The sequence below is a fragment of the Passer domesticus genome, chromosome 2 (genome assembly GCF_036417665.1).
Source record: "Passer domesticus isolate bPasDom1 chromosome 2, bPasDom1.hap1, whole genome shotgun sequence".
Classification (NCBI taxonomy): domain Eukaryota; kingdom Metazoa; phylum Chordata; class Aves; order Passeriformes; family Passeridae; genus Passer; species Passer domesticus.
This window is the reverse complement of record NC_087475.1, coordinates 52,999,883-53,011,181: the sequence shown is the minus strand read 5'-3', so window position 1 is coordinate 53,011,181 and position 11,299 is coordinate 52,999,883. Positions and strand designations below refer to the sequence as shown.

General features: G+C 34.8%; 1 long non-coding RNA gene across 1 annotated transcript; it reads right to left on the bottom strand.

The window, feature by feature from the left end:
* Positions 1 to 1,890: 1,890 nt before the first annotated feature.
* Positions 1,891 to 10,135, bottom strand: LOC135295417 (uncharacterized). The gene is made up of 3 exons (XR_010357503.1): positions 9,759 to 10,135; positions 3,982 to 4,058; positions 1,891 to 2,016 (listed from the first exon to the last, which is right to left on the bottom strand). It is a non-coding gene; the product is annotated as an uncharacterized LOC135295417 (long non-coding RNA).
* Positions 10,136 to 11,299: the final 1,164 nt, after the last annotated feature.

Sequence of the window (11,299 nt, the reverse complement as noted above, 5' to 3'; positions counted from 1 at the left end):
CCATTAATAATCAGTGAACAAATGAAAAGACATGAAAAAATTCACAATATAAGTTTAATAAATGGATCCCTTTATGTGCTGATTTTTCTTTCAGATATCTCTCCCGTTCCTTGATTATGTGTTTTTCCTTTGTAGAGCCTTTTGCCAATCTGTACGCAGGGACTGATACCAGAGGAAGGTTGCTAAGCAACTTCAAATGAAAATCATATAGTGGACTACCAGGCATTTCTAATGAAGCCTTCTTGATCCATACCTTAGTCTTCACACCTCACGAGTAAGCCTGGGATTATGAACCAGTGTAACAGATAGGAAGTGGTTTCCAATTAGTATACCCGAGTGTGTAGAGAAGCAGCATGCCAGAAGGAAAGTTATTAATGAGAGTAAGATATACACACTTAATATTCAAGGGCATCAGACTGAGAAATCATGGAATGACCAGCTAGAGAGGTTTATTGGATACACAGTTGTGCAAGCTGCCTAAGCTTCAAGTAAAGAGCTGAAAAGTAAATGAAATGGTAAACAACATCAATAGTGAAGCCTTTGGTTGCATCTATATTATTAAATAAAGCTCCTGGAAATGCTTCTGAACACTATTTCATATTGTGTTAGCCTGCTGGAATGGTCCCTGAAAATCTTGTGCCATTTAGAGTCTCCTAAAACATTTCTTAGGATTGTGGATGACCCCAAAAGGCACTGTGGATGTATTCATGATGTCCTGCAGCATAAGGGAGTTTAATAGTTTAATAGTACAAATGCAGGTTCTTCCACAGAGTTGCCCTCAGTAATAGACAAAACTCTGATTCATAATTGTTTGTTAGCATAGGCTGAGCCTGTAGGGATTCAGCTGTGCTGTTTCAATCTTGACAAATTTCTTGATCTCTGCATCCAGAACATTTACCCAAATGTTCTGATTTGGATTTTTATACTTTCTTATGTGACATTCAGAAACTTTTGATCAAAACTAGAATTTGTAGTTTTCCAAGAATAATTTTCTGAGTACAGGTGATACATATATGCAGTTTACCAGACTTTCTATATCTGCTGTTTTACAGTATAAAAATGGTTATTTAAATAATTCACCACTTGAATTTCAATTATTGAAAAAGTCTTATTACTCAGTTCTATTATTCTGTGTACTTCCTTCTTTTTGCCTTGTTACTTTGGCAATTATGAGCATGCACAATGGCTATTGTGTTCCCGTGGAGAGACATCAAATGCGCAGGCTCTTATAATTTTGTCACTGATTAAATAATACATAATCCCTGCAGGAAACTTGCAGGATGTCTCTCATTGTCACTGCTTCTGTTTAGTTTTCTTATTCTTTTAAATCTTTCCCTATCTTCCTACTCACACTCTGAGTAACCAATTTCTGATTTTCTTTCCTATCTGGCTTTACCAGTTTTTCTCTGAATTGGATGATTTTTAATTAAGCCATGCGAAGTGAAATAATTGTAACAGGAAGAGTGCTAAATTCAAAAATCTAATGTATTTTGTCAGTTTTATTCACTGTAGAGATAAAAGATATGTCTTCAAATCTTCCTATGTGAAGAAAGTCTTGTGAATATCTTGAAAAATATCTGTGTGCAGGTATTTTGCACACAGTTAATGCTATAGTCATTGCTTTGGCAAATTATACAGAAATCCAGCATTGTGTGTTTTGCAGCCTATAGGGAGAGGTTTCTAGGCATTGAGAGTGGGCTTTGTCTCACCTAACTTTAGACATCTGAAATTCATCTAGGTATCCTAAACAGTCAATAGAAATACAAATACCTGCGCAGAACAAGAGGTGAGATCCATCTTACCGTGTGTCTTGAAAAGGAGTATCTATGTGTGAAAAAGATTATAGTCAGAATTCTGCTCAGTGCAGTCAATAAAGTTTAGAGAGTTGACAATTTTATTCTGTAGTTTATATCCACAGAGGCTGAAGGGCTCTCCATGCTCCAGTGCCTACCAGTCTTCTCAATTATTCCAATCCTTGAGTTGAATCCGAGCAGAAAAAAGTTTTCTCAAGGTGATCTTTATCAAAAGAATCAATGTTAGGTAGAATAAATCAATTACTTTTCTGCCAATTTAATATAAAGGTATTCTCAAGATTAAATACATTTGCTTAGGTGAGAGAAATCATACGCTATAGATGTAATGAATTGCCCAGTATTGACAGAAGAAAGAAGCAAAAAAGCATGCAAATAAATGTGCAATGCAGTCAGCAGAACTTAGAGAAATGAGTGAAAAAATATTTGCTTTTTATGTAAGATGAATCTGAGATATACGTATAGAGTCCATAATTATGTTTTTCATTCACATTTAAAATATGAAAGAGGGTAAGATTATGATATAAAAAAATAATGGCTTTTAGCTAGAATATTTCATTAGAGACCTGTACCCTGTGAATTGAATACATGTTTAGCCACTTATTAGCTTCCCATCAGCAATTTTTGCATTTTTAATAGCCTTTAAAATCTATAATTTAATACTTCTTGAATTTTTTTTTTTTTTTGCTAATATTTGCATGAGCTTTATTTTTGGAACATTGTGAAAAATTTCCAGAAATGTTTCATTTGGCTGCTCTGTCATTTGTACAATATTATAAAGCATTTATGGTTTTGTCTGTAGAAGACAAACCCACTAAACAAGAGTATTCCCATTATACTTCTCCACTATTTCTTCCCCCATTGATCAAAGACAATTTTGTATTATTTCTAGAATCCCAGAACACACTCCTAATTTATCAAACAGAGCTTCTCATCAAACAAAGCAACACACTCATATGTTTATTTCTGCCATCTTGCTTGAAGGGCAGTTACCCCACTATTAGAATCTAGACTGGAAAAAAAATGCCTCAACTCATCTACCATCTAGTTCTTTTTCCTGGTGAATTAATTTGTAATGCTCTGATACTGATTGTTACAGATTTTGGTTTCCAGTATTCTTCAGAAAAGTCAAAATATTTTGAAAAAAAAATGCCACATTCACAAAGCAATGTAAAGAATTCTGCTGTAAATAAATAGTCACAAATATCTAGAAACAAAGGTGTACAATTATTTGGTCACATCTGAAAAGTTGTTTCATGTTGCATTCTAGACACCAACTTCTATAAAAACTGTTGTAAATTTTATATATCTCCCAAATCAAAACCTAAATATCTCCTGATAGGGTTAATTAACATTATAAGTAGTAAATATACTTTGTGTTAGAAACAAACTAAAACAAAGGAAAAAAAAATGCAAAAGCACAAACAAAAAAACCCCAAAACCTTAAAACTCAAACTCACAAACAAACTACCAAATGAAACATTTTATTCAGCTGCCACTTTTTCACTTATCTTCCACAATGTAAAGGTAGCTTTTGGCAATTTAAGGAGTAGAAAGTATCTATTTGAAACCATATTGCATCTAAAAATATTTTGGCCTGAATATTGTTTCTAATATGGTTTTCTGTTCTAAGTGAGTAGCAGCACTTTCTGCTGTTGTATGAGTTGTAATTGAAAATATTACTTGTATTTATTTCTGTGGTTTTAAGCAACTTAAATTGTGCAAGATGACTTTGTTACAGGAATAAATTGCTCATATTTATTTATGTGTATATGTATGTCTCTGTACCTTATTGTACAAATCTTTTAATTTGTTTAATTTGTTTAATAGACTTTTCCTACACTCCAAGTTTCACTACTATATTTTGGCAATAACTTTTAAAACATTGTTGAAGAAGCAATCCTAACAATCAGTTCCTAAAAATTTACTTTTGGAAAGTGGAGAACTAAATTTTCACTGAGTTTAAATATCCAAGATTAAATAACTAAATTTTCCCACTGAAATTCAAGTTTTAAAAGAGCAAAATAAGAACATTATTAAGAACAATATTTATTCTACATAATTCATAAGATGTACTGGATATTCTAATAGACAGCTTTACTGTTTCTGATGAAAACATTTTAGATTTTCCAAAGGAGAAGGGAAGAAGGATGGTGGGAAAACCACGTACCTTTAAGCAATTGATAGGCAAGTTCCTTTAGTCACTACTTAGTGCCTCTGCAGTCTGTAGCATAAGTTCTTCGTATTCTAAAAGAAAAGAAGAAATAGAAAGATTTGGAGAAGGTTATTTAAATATATGTGCTCATAGTCACTACTTAAATCAAGGTTAAAATGAGTTCCCAGCTCAATAGATTTCTGGCAGATGAGGACAAAGAATTGTAGCAACATGTGTTAGCCCAGCCTCTACTCTGTTCCCTTCAGTTATCAGCCTTTTAACAAATTATAATTTCTACCTGAATTTATAGTGCATGCTTTGAATATATGTTGCATATGCTGTATTTGCCTATTTATAATAGTGGCTATTTTCTTATTTTACAAGCTAGAAATTATGGACAGGGCACCATATATGCTCAACATAGTTTTTCACACCAAATTACTTTATGGTTCATACATTTTATAAACTTGCCAGTACTAATCCAGAAGGCTTGATAAGAACTTTGATACACTGTTAGTTCTTTAAGTGCTTCCTGTGAAAACTGCTGTAGTTAAACCACGTGCAATGGAAGGTGTTTATTTTCAGCTTTTCTGATAGCATTTATACTTGGCAGAAGCACTGCAATATGATGTTGAAAAAATATACATGACATATTTGCACTATTACCTTTTAATTAAAACTAGTTTGTAATTTCATTCATTGCTCATATAATTTCTATTATGATTGATGTCCTGATTTTCAAGAGGGTATATTTATGATTTTTCCATTCACTAGTATGTGCCTGTAATTTAATTAAGTGTGTATTTATTACATACCTCTTACAAACCAAGCCTCTATTGGACATTTTTATGGGTCTGAGGAATCAATAGATATTTACTTCGTTGTATTTGTAGTGATTATGCTTCCAATATCAACCTCCAGAAACTGAACAAATGAACAAACAATCAAGTTCTTTCTTCTGTTGAAATCTGTCTGATCAAGCCATATTTTTACTAATAATGCTTAAGAATTTTCTCAGTTCATCAAATCAAGTCATGGTGAGGTATTCAGTTGGTAAATTTGGAATTGCTTTCTCACCATTGTTGTTGCCTACATTCCACTTCTCACAAACCTCTTGAAATGCAAATGAGCTTAGGTAAATTTCCATAGTAGATTTCTTATCTTAATAGCAATCAAAATCTCTAGAAACAATTATTATTATGTTAAATTTAACTATGTTTGTATAAGAATGATATTTGTAAAAATATATCTCTGATAAAAGAAAATCTATTTTCAAGGTTATACCTACAGTTTGCCTGTACTGATTTCAGTTTTGTATTTTTGAATTTTCAATATGGAATTCTAATTCTCAGTTTAAAATCACTTCTAAATACCACACAATTTTGTTATTTATCCATTTTTATGTTTCAAAAATGATATTTAGGGAAGAGTAATTTACTGTAACTACTTCACAGTTTGCAAATTAACATCAACGTTGAGAAAAGGAAGGAAGGAAGGAAGGAAGGAAGGAAGGAAGGAAGGAAGGAAGGAAGGAAGGAAGGAAGGAAGGAAGGAAGGAAGGAAGGAAGGAAGGAAGGAAGGAAGGAAGGAAGGAAGGAAGGAAGGAAGGAAGGAAGGAAGGAAGGAAGGAAGGAAGGAAGGAAGGAAGGAAGGAAGGAAGGAAGGAAGGAAGGAAGGAAGGAAGGAAGGAAGAAAGAAAGAAAGAAAGAAAGAAAGAAAGAAAGAAAGAAAGAAAGAAAGAAAGAAAGAAAGAAAGAAAGAAAGAAAGAAAGAAAGAAAGAAAGAAAGAAAGAAAGAAAGAAAGATTTCCACATGACAGAAATCTTAAAAATTATAAAACTCCTGTATGTATGATATTTAAGTGCCAAAACTGTTACTAGAAAAAATAATGCTAAATTGAATATGTATGTGAGACCAAAACAGTAAAACTCATTGGATGGTGATTTCTCAGAATCAATACTGTCTGTTATTTCTATCTTAAACTACTTACTGCTACTGCACAGTATGAATATTATCACAGAAAAATAGAATGGTTTGGGTTGGAAGGCACCTTAAAATTCACCTAAATCCACCCCCCCGCCTCCCATTTCATTGGCAGGGACACCTTCCACTAGACCACACTAAGCTTAAAGACCCATTCAACCTGTTCTTGAACAGTTCCAGAAATGGGTCATCCACAACATGTTCCAATGTCTCACAACCCTCCTGTCAAGGAATTTATTCCCAATATCCAAACAAAACATATACTCTTCAGGTTTTAAAGCCATTGACACTTTTCGTATCACCACATGCACTTGTGTAGCTCATCTCCCTCCTTCTAGAAGGCTGTCATCAGATACTGGAGGGCTGCTATAACATTTCCCCAGAGTCTGCTCTTCTCCAGGCTGAGAAGATGTCTGGAGGACTCTGGCTTGATTACAGATCCCCTGTGCTACACTGGGGTCTTAGACCATTGTTCTTATTAGGATTTTTGTGTGATGGTCAGCCACTGTTTATTGTTCTTCATTGTGGTAAAGGTAATAAATAGTTGGTTGATTTAATAAAGACACACTTGAAATGATAAGAGCTAAATTTAAATGTAAAATTAATTTGAGAAAGACTCCTAAACCTGTGGTCAGTTACCCCACCCCATACACTTCTTATAAATGACATTCCTTGCAGATGTTATGATCCATGAAACAAAGCCAAGTGATGTATACTACTTAAGAGAGATGTTATACTTGCTTACTGGAATATATTATTATGGTTATAAAACAATGCCCTGAACATTAAGAGCAACATCATAAAATAATGAAGTGCTGTGGTTTAAAGTAAAATGCATTTTAAGGAAATGAGTTTTGGGGCTAGCACAGCAAGATCTCAGAAAGTGAGTGCCAGCTTAGTTCTCTGGTTCAGAGAAAAGTGAAGAAATTCAGGAATGTCCTCCTGTGAAAATAGGTTACAGATCCTTCTGCAAAACAGTTAACCACCAGCATCAGAAATGTGTGCAAATAAAATACTAGCCACTACAAGTTTACCATCCATGAATGGTAGAGCAACTCAGACTCATAGCAGTGGTTTTGCTGCTGTGCTTGTTAGAATAGACAGAAAATAATGAGGACAAATATTTTTTCCAACTAGTTTATTTCAGTATTGGTACAAAGACTATTTCCCTGCCCTCAGGAGACAGCAAAAACTGTCAACAACTGAAATGCTTCAGAATTGTAAATGATCTGAATCACAAATATTTCTTTTCAAATAAAATTTAAAATGTAAGTCATAACTATAAAACAGAGCTATTTAAAGACGAATGTACTATATATACTAAAATATTCCCAGAGATAACTATTGTGTCCTAAGCCTGTTTAAAAGTCTAGAGTTCCTAGTAAAAAACTTGTACATAACTGAGGTACCTCAATGATATTCTCTTTTCATATTAATTATACTCTTCAGTCTCACCACCTCTACAATTGATTTCCATAAGTCCTTTGAAAACAGTAATTCTTTTTTTTTAGTTCCATTAAAAAAATTACAGTGACAAGAGTTATTTGCATTCCCTATTTTCTATAAAGCCTAAACATCAAGACGTAAAAACTTTATATTGAAATTTTATTTCATATAAAACTAAATTTTAAATGGGGAACAGAGAGAATGGGAGCCTCAAGCTAAAGTATTTGGGCTTCTAATTCTTATATTTATGACAATATCTGGAAAGAGAACAATTAGGTTAGCAGATGTTTAACATTTGCACATTCTCTTCCACTAAAGAAGAAGTCAATAATTGATTTCTGGTCCTGCCTTCACAAGCTGCAGCTTCCTTCAAGGCACATCCACCTGCAGTGTCATGGAGCCCTCCATGGGCTGCAGTGTTGGCATGTGTTCCTCCATGGTTCTCCAGGGACTGCAGGGAGACAACCTGTTTCACTATGATGTCCTCCAGGGACTGCAGGGCATTCTCTGCTCTGTCAGCTGGAGGAGCACCTCCTCCTCCTTCTTGTCTCACCTTAGTATCACAGAGCTGCTTCTCATACTCTTTTTTTTTCTCACTTGTCACTTACTAGTCATATGTTTTGTGCTTTTAAAAATATATTTTCACATAGACTGATGGGCTCAGTTGCAAAAATGTGTCTTGCTAGAAAATTACATGCTATACAAAACCATGATTTTGTAGAAAAGAACAGTGGAAGTACAAAAATACTGCTAAAGAAGTGGAAAATTGACAATGCTTCATTGTAATATGTCCCCTTGTTTTGCCTTCTTTCTCCTTAAGATCTGGAAAAAATATTGGGCATATGACTGTGTTGTTTCAAGGAGAAGATTTTTTTAGGATTATAAGATGTGCATTCAAATTTCTGTTGAGAAAAATCACTTTGTCTTATGTGATAGGTATCATTACCCAGCATATGCTACGGAGTATCACTAGTGACAAATTCTGACCAACAATAACAGATCAAAATCTGGTGAGAGCAAGCAATATACCCTGAGAGGCTAGAACAGAACCATAGAATCGTAGAATCAGCTGAACTGGAAGGGGCCCATCAGGATCACCAAGTCCAACTCCCAGCGCTGCATGGTACCATCCTCAAGAATCACACCATATACCTGAGAATAATGTCCAAAAGCTTCTTGAACTCAGACAGGTGTGATGCTGTGACCACAACCTGGAGAGAGTCTTGCAGTGCCCAGCCACCCTCTGGATAAAAAACTTTTTCTTGATATCCGACCTAAAACTCCCCTGACTCAGCTGCATGCCATTTCCTTGAGTCCTTTCCTTCTAGACCTCATTTGAATACTTTCTAATACCTTAATGTCTTTTTTTGTTATGGCACCTGAAACTGCCCCCAGCACTTGAGGTGAGGCTGCTGCAGAGCAGAGCAGAGCAGAACAATCCCGTCCCTTGCCCGGCTGTGATGCTGTGCCTGATGCACCCCAGGACAGGGTTGGCCCTCCTGGCTGCCAGGGCACTGCTGACTCATATTCAGTTTGCGATTGTCCAGGACCCTGGGTCCCTTTCTGCAGTGCTTCTCTCCAGCCCCTTGCTCCCTAGCCTACACACCAGGATTGCCCTGTCCCAGGTGCTGAATCCAGCACTTGCTCTTGTCCAACTCCATATGGTTGATGATTGCCCATCTCTCTTATTTGTCAAGATCTCTCTGCAGGGCGTCTCTGCCCCCAAGGGAGTTAGTTGACAGCTCCTCCCAATTTAGTGTTTTTGGCAAACTTAATATTCTTTCAAGTCCTAGGTCCGGGTTGTTAAAAAGATGTTGAAGAGAACTGGCCCAAGGATGATACTGTTTTAGCCACTGAAACTAGCACTTCATACTTAGTTCCTTAGTGAAGAAATCACAACAAATGTCTTCTTATTCTTTTCTTTTATACCCATGCAGATATCTTTGGTTATGTTCATGTTTTTTATCCCACAGCAGCTGACATGAAATTCACACACACAGCAAAAACACACTTTTCCTACTGTTACTAGACTTAACAATTTTACAATCTGTGAATTTAGTGACCTTTGCAACTAAATTCAGACCTTCAACATTTCTCATAAAAATAGTAAAATATCCTCGGAAGAAGTGAAAACTTTGCTGCATACTCTGTAAGACTACAGAATACGTGATAATGAGTTAGCATCACAATAATTTAAGCACATTCCCTATATTTTAGCAGGGAAAAAAATTAAAATAAGAACTATTTTACACAGCAACACATCTGAGAAACAAAAAGACTAGGATCTTCCAAACTGATCCCTGCAGTATAAATGGACTTGTAAGAACACAGAATATAAAATATGTGGTTTTGAAAGGCTATACCTTGCTAGGCTAAATTGGATCTCATCCTTTAGATGAAAGATCAAGGATCTCAAAGTGGAGATAGGGAGACATGTCCAGATAACGAGATATGGCAAAGCATTTTTAAAGATAATTAAGGATTCTGGTGGACTGAGCAGTTAAGTTAAAACTGCCACACTCATTCAGTTTTGGGGACTAAATTGTGTCATGGTGTTAAACCATATCTGCTGCTGTATAAAGTAAAAGAGAGCCATCAAAATTGCATGGTTAGTGTGAACACTCTCACTCTCTATTGTAAAACACTCTAATAAGACATTAAATAGTCTTAGTAACAAAATGAAATAAAGCCATTATACCATCTTGAAATGCGAAGATATGTTCAAAATATTTTTTACTCTGTGGGTTTTTTTGGTTTTTTTTGGTTTTTTTTCTCCCATAACATGTGAATCATAATTTAGACCATTCTGGAATGCTTTCAACAGATGAACCCAGCATAGTATTTTTATTACAGGCTCTTGCCCCTTACATGCTTCATTGCAGTTTTGTAATATACTCCACAGTCATTAGTTTTTTTATCTCTTTTCCCAGAGACAACTTTTAAAGGACTACTTAACCCCTATAAATCATATTTTCTCTGGTTTCTCAAAGCATTTTGATTGTCTTTTTTTTTTTTTTTAATATTGCATCATTCCTAATGGCTTCAGACCCACTACAAGCAGAAGTTAAAAATAAATCTTATCGTAAAGAGACTGTTAAAGCTAATGAACTGCCAGTCTTGGTATTTGTATGTTCCTAATTCCTTTTAATTTCAAGGTTGCCTTCCTGAATCCTTAGTTAATTAGAAAATATTGTGTTTATAAAAACAAACCCAGTTCAATTGTTTCTGCAAATTCACCTTTATTGTACATTATTGTACTTAAAGAAATCTTGTTTCATTCAAACATTAAAAGTACAGATTTGATATCATGTGTGACCCTTTCATGTGTCTGAACTGTATTTCACTGTGTGAGCTTCTCAGTTGCTTCAAATAAGGACAGGTTCTTTTCAATTCACATGGCATGTTATCTGAAGAACTCCTGCCTGCTTTCTTCACTTGCTTTAATGGAAAGTCGAGGGAAATACATTCTGAATGTTATCTTTTATAGTCTACTTTTACCTACCAGTGTGCTTATATCTACTAGAACAAATTTCAGCTTGAAAGAACATATCAGAAAATCTATTCACTAAAATGGCCAAAAAAATGCATAACATTTAGAATAAATAAAAAAAATACCTTGGAGCAATATCATTGTAGAGAATGCCATGTATCTATGGAAAGTATAAGAAACTTATACTTTCAAATACACAAATCACCATTTTGATTTTTTTTTTGTTTTGTTTGAAAGCTCTGTCAGTTATCTGATTCCATTTTACGCTAGTTCAGCTCATTAATCTGGTAGGAAAGCAGTTAAAAATAAACAGAAAAACCTATGGGGAACAGGATGCCACTTCAGCCATGTTGTGGTACATGTTGTGGTAAAGCATTAGGTCAGCCTTTTGTGTTGTAGAAATATGTCTGTCAT